Genomic DNA, 6,406 nt, shown 5'->3' on the forward strand with positions numbered 1-6,406 from the left:
TTCAGCCTGTCTTTGCCTTAACCAGGTCCCGGTGCCTGGCGTTTTACATGGGTTTTAGGGATGGGACTCAGGTTTTCATGCTTGCAAGGCAAGCGTTACTGACTGAGCCCAGCCCTCAAGCTTTTTTTTTTAAAAACAGGACACTTAAATCGGTTAAGCCTGTGATTCAGCAGTAGCCGAGGAAGCTGCAACTCACATTCAGACTTGTTGGCCTCAAAATTATTCTTTTAAATGCTGCGCCACGACTGTATTGGCTCTAGAAACCTGGGAGAAACAGAAGCCAGGCAAAGTGGCTCGGCTACCAGTAGATGGCGCTGTGGAGCCACAAAAGCGGTCTATGCGAGTTCCACACACACCTGGCACAGACTGGCATCCCCAACCTGGGTGCCAGGCTCTGCAGCAAGAACCAGCCAAGGTGTGGTAGGTGGTGGGTGGGGCATTCAGCCTTCTCTCTGAGGAGCCATCTGAGGACTCAGAGAGGTTGTCAGTGACCTAGAGGTAACACAGCCTAAGAGTCAAGACTGGGGCTTCCTGACCCTATATGCCCCCACGGAGGTTCCCCGGTCTGTTTCCACCCCCTACCCTGTGCCACACAGTCCCTTCAGTCCCCAGCAAAACACGACAGAGTGGTGACTCTCTGAAGTTTGATGGGAGCCAGACTTACCCTGTCCCCACCCTTGTGGGTGGACATTCCAAAGAAGTTGAAGGCACAAGCTTTGAAGCTAAATTCTGAATTACAGTTAGCTCCACATGGCCTGTCTCTCCCACCCCTGTGCCCACCAGCCACTCCCTTCCAGTGTCCCCATGGCACCAAGAAGTCTGGGTCCCAGTGCCCCACCCTCTCCAAACATAGACATTAGCCCCCAGCACCCGGATAACAGGTCTTGTCTAAGAAAGTGGGAGGCCGGCAGCTGGGACTTGGGCTGGTTTCTGAGCATTGGCTCCGAGCCACGGTGTGTGCCCTTTTGTCCCTGCCTGTTGTGGAGTCCATGATTGTGGCTGGATAGTAGAAAGGCTAGGAGGGTGCTCTGTCTTACTGTTTGAGGAGTGTCAGAGCTGCCCCAAGGGCTGTGTCCCTACCTGGCCATCTATGTAGCCCCTGTCTTCTGAGGCAACTGAACCAGGCTCACAGTCTACGCAAGTCAAGGCTATAAAGACGAGGAAGGGTATGCCATGACCCCCACCACACCACTCACAGGACACTGGACCCAGCTTCTTTTCTGTCCCCTAATTCTATCCTGGTCCAGCCAGCACTGGGTCAGTGTGAGAGAGCCAGAGCCACAACACATTAGGAGAGGATGTGAGGTGCTTATGGTGTGTGTGGCTTCAAAAATCTTCAAGGAACAGCCAACTGTCATGTGTAAAATGCTCCTCTCTGAGGCCCTGAATGGGTACTTAATTCACCAGAAAGTTTAATTTGCAAGGAGATCAACTCTGAGTTATGTTGATGCCAAACCAGAAACTCCACATGACCCGGAGTCTGTCTACCTGTCTGTAAGCAGCCACATTTCCACGGCTCCAACCTGCCACTGTGGGGTTCAGAATCAAACCTCACTATTGAAATAAACTGGGCTGAAGAAGCTGAAAAGATGACTCAGTGGTTAAGAGTATGGACTTCTCTTTCACAGGACCCAAGTTTAATTCTCAACACCCATAGTAAACAGAGCCCTCTTGTGGCCACTATGGGCACTGCATTCATGTGCACATACACACCTACCTACCTACACACACACACACACACACACACACACACACACACACACACACACACACACAAACATGCAAGCATATACATAAATAAGAATTAAATAAATCTTTAAAGAATGAAATTAAGTATCAAGGCTAAGCAGCTGATTCAGTGGAGGAAAGTATGGCAGTTCTAGAACCAGTGTTCCAGAAAATTCTAAAATGCCCCCTTTAACACAGTTTCTCCAGGACCTGTTCTCTTGGACTCACTGCCAAAACCTCAATGGCTTCCACTCTATTTCATGATTTTTTTTTTAGTTTCCCCTCCCTGCTCTCCTCCCTGGTTCCCCCCACTTCCACTCCCCCTCCATCCACTCCCCCTCCTTTTCTCTTCAGAAAAGGGAGGCCTCACATGGATATCAACCAGCATTGGCATCCCCGAGTTGCAGTAAGACTAGGAGCATCTGATTCCATTGAGGTTAGATGAAGCAGTCCAGTAGGGGCAAAAGGTCCCGACGGCAGGCAATGGAGTCAGAGACGGCCCCTGCTCCTGCTGTTAGGAGTCCCACGGGAAGACCGAGCTACACACCTGTTAGATATGCAGAGGTCCTAGGTTAGTCGCTTTCATGATTTTTTAAATTCCCACTAAATATACATCCATCTTTTTTTTTTTTTTTTTTTTACTAATATCAACCTGTGGACATACATTTGTGTTGTTTTAGTTTATTTCTTTTTGGAGTAGTGAGCAAAGCCATGGTCTTCACACGTGTTCTATGACTGAGACGTGCTCTCAGCCTTAATGCACTTAGTTTTTAAACATTTATTTTGAGATAGTTCTTCATATGCAGCTCAGGCACAGAAAAAAAAAATATATATATAGAGAGAGAGACAGTGGTAGAATTCCTGAGTGCCTCAGCAAGGGCTGGGTGTGGTTCACTGATAGGCTATTTTGCCTAGAATGCCCCCCAGCAAAGGGGTTGGGTGTGGCTCAATGGTAGATCACCGACCTAGAATCCCTCAGTCAGGAGGTGGGGTATGCGAGGCTCAATGACAGAACACTTACCTGCCTAGCATGTAGAAACTCTGGGTTCCATCTCCTGTACCACCAAAAATATAGTTATAGTGTCCTCCAAAGTTGCTATGGCAATCCCATAATAGGGGTGCCTTGTGTCAAGCCAAGTCTGTCTTTCTTCTGTCATGTTGTGACACCGTCCTTAGAGGCCCCACCCTCTTGTGGTCAGCAGAGGCTCCCAGAGAGAGTCCCACTTGCTTAGCCAGCTTCAAACCCCTGGGGTCCATCCTGGAAGGGCCTTCAAAGGCCTTGGCCGTTCTTGAGTGGGCGCCAGGACAGAATCTTGCTCTTGGAGGCAATTTAACCAGCCACACGGGTGGAAAGAATGTCCCCGCTCTCTTAACTGCGACCCCCTCTTGATTTATATGTGGGGGCCACTGTCCGAAGGCCCCCCGGCGGATGGATCCTGAGTGGAAAATGAGAGGCCTAGAGCCAGGCGTCTGGCTGGGCTAATTATCCTCAATGAGATACAGCTGGTTGGGGGAGCGGGCTGAGGCCCGGGGCAGGGCCAACTCCTTGCCCCAGCACTCTGGGGACCCAAAGGCCTGTCTGGGCTTGTAGCCCATCACCTATCAGGTCTGGTCAGGGTTCACAAAGCATTCTAGGAGATCCAGTTTGGCCAGTTTATAAGAAAAAAATGAGAAAATCGCCTCAGTCTTGGATTTACTGCTACCCTGAGCCATGATAGTCCCTAAGACGCCAAGGGACACCTGAGTCTGTTCTACTTTTGGGGAGACTGAAGACTAGACCAGCCAGGTGGGCTTGTGGAAGCCCTAGGAACGGCTCTGGAACAGGATGCAGTACCAGCTTTGGCCACATGGGGAACAGAACTGTTCAGCAGCCTCAATAGGACTGAGGGCTGCGGGCTGGTTCTCTGGGTATCCTCCAGTTGGGTAGACCCTGACGCTATTCCTACAGCAGGGGTCTAGAGGCAGTCAGTGCAGGGAGCAAAACCTCACCTGAATCCCACGTTTTGGGACTTACAATTCCCCAACAAAAGTACCTAGTGGACCAGTTAGCTGGCTCATTGGGGAGTCTGACAACACAATTCTATCCCAGAGAAAAAAAAACAACTCCCCAAAATTGTCCTCTGATCTCCACATGAGCATACAAGAAGGTGTGCAAGCATGAACACACACACACACACACACACACACACACACACACACACACACAGAGTAATAACACATATTCTTAAGTATCTGACTTTCTGAAAGGGACTTGACCTATTGTGCAGGTGTCTGGGACTTAAGCCCCTGTCACTGAGCTGAGACCACATAGCCAAGTTGGAATAATCGAGTAGGAAAGTATTTCAAACAGAGGAGGCAGCATAAGCAAAGACTCTGTGTTCAGAGGAAGTGGCAAGAACAGAAGGAATACAGCAAGAAGTTCTTAAACTGTTTATGTTGTTGTTGTTTTATAGAACTGAGAATTGAACCCAGGACTTCAAGCATACTAGGCAGGTGCTCTACCACTGAGCCACACCCCAGCCCCTCACTGGGGGATTCTAGGCAGGTGCTCTACCACTGAGCCACATCCCAGCCCCTCACTGGGGGATTCTAGGCAGGTGCTCTACCACTGAGCCACACCCCAGCCCCTCACTGGGGGATTCTAGGCAGGTGCTCTACCACTGAGCCACACCCCAGCCCCTCACTGGGGGATTCTAGGCAGGTGCTCTACCACTGAGCCACACCCCAGCCCCTCACTGGGGGATTCTAGGCAGGTGCTCTACCACTGAGCCACACCCCAGCCCCTCACTGGGGGATTCTAGGCAGGGGCTCTACCACTGAGCCACATCCCAGCCCCTCACTGGGGGATTCTAGGCAGGTGTTCTACCACTGAGCCACACTCCAGCCCCTCACTGGGGGATTCTAGGCAGGTGCTCTACCACTGAGCCACACCCCCAGTCCCTCACTGGGGGACTTTAGGCAGGGGCTCTACCACTGAGCCACACACCAGCCCCTCACTGGGGGATTCTAGGCAGGTGCTCTACCACTGAGCCACACCCCAGCCCCTCACTGGGGGATTCTAGGCAGGGGCTCTGCCACTGAGCCACACCCCAGCCCCTCACTGGGGGATTCTAGGCAGGTGCTCTACCACTGAGCCACCCCCCAGCCCCTCACTGGGATATTCTAGGCAGGGGCTCTACCGCTGTGCAAAAAAACCCCAGACATATTTTTACTGTTCACTTTGAGAGAGGGTTTCACAAGGTTCCTCTTGAACTCTGGCTCAGTGAGCAGATAAGGGAAGAATGAGGGATGAGGAAGGTGAGTGCCCTTCCCACACCTCCTCTTTAACCCGTGGAATTCCTTCTGACCTCTACATTGGCTGCCCAGTGTCCCTACTGATCCAGGGCCCCTGCAGGATGGCAGGCTCAGCTTTCAGACAGAATCTCAAGTAAGGGGGTGTCAGAGACTGCCTTAGGCGCCCACTCCCTGTATCCTTGGCTCTGTCTCAGTCTGTGGGATCCAAACAGGTCTGGCAAGTCCTCGGTGGTGTAGACAGGGCTTAGCTCATGACTTCTAGGAAAGCCAGTCTTAGAAAGCAAGGGGGAGCCAGGGCCTCGATGGAGGTCCTCCCAGAATCCTTCGCTTTCTCTCTTGGAGACAGCTCACTTGCATCTCGGGCCAGGAGCTGCAGGCTGATGAGGGAACTTCTCTTGCCCCTTCTCCTGAGGCATGAGACCACCAAGGGCTCCCTGCTTCCTAAGTCTGTCTGTCTGACTGTGTATCTGTCTCTCCCTCTCTCTTTTCCTCCCTGTCTCCCTCCCTTCCCCCACTCCCTGTTTCTCTCTTCCTCTCCTATTGCTTTCCTTATTGGAGACAGGAGCCTATAGCCCAGGCTGGTCTCAACCTTGTGATCTTCTTGGATTGAACACTCTGAATGTGTGAGCCAAAATAAGTCTTTCCCCCTCTAAGCTGTTTTCTCAGATGCCTTGTTACAGGGGCAAAAATAAAATAAAATAAAATAAAATAAAAAGGGAGCCAGTGAAATAAAGGCACTTGCTGCCAGGCCTGAGACCTTAGTTTGAAGGCCAGGACCCAGATGGTGGGAAGCGAGGACTGACTTCTCAACATGCCGGTTGACTTCTACGTGTATGCATTCCCGGCCCCCACATACATGAAAGTAACTATCATATTTTCCATTATTACTGTGCAGGCTTAAATATAAAAGACACAGAGGACATGAGATCTCTGTTAAGATCTCTGTGCCCCCAAAGTCTTCTTCGGTCCTCTCTCTGATCTTTTCACGTCCTTAGCGGTGCCTTTTGGTGTGCAGACGTTTTTCATCACAATAAAGTCCCCGTTAGCCCCATCCAGTCCATCTTCAATGCCATGCGTGTGAGTGCGGAGCTCTCTTCCTACACTTTAAATGTCCCAGAACCCATCTCTCCTCCTTTTGCAGTTTCGCCTCTGCCCAGCTCCTCCTGCCAAGTTTCTCCCTGTGTGCCCCACCCTCCTCCCCGCTCATGTTCTGTCTCAGCTTTGGCCCATCTGAGATTCTTTCTCCCCGCGGTCCTAGTGACCCTACCGCCCATCAACAACCCAGACTACCCAGGCGACTCGGAGACGCTAGGTGCTCAATAAAAGCCTCATCAGTGAAGGCGATGCCCTGTGGTCCAGATGCGGGGGCGCCATTAAAACTGTC

The sequence above is a fragment of the Acomys minous genome, assembly GCF_964271855.1.
Source record: "Acomys minous genome assembly, chromosome: 16".
Taxonomy (NCBI): Eukaryota; Metazoa; Chordata; class Mammalia; order Rodentia; family Muridae; genus Acomys; species Acomys minous.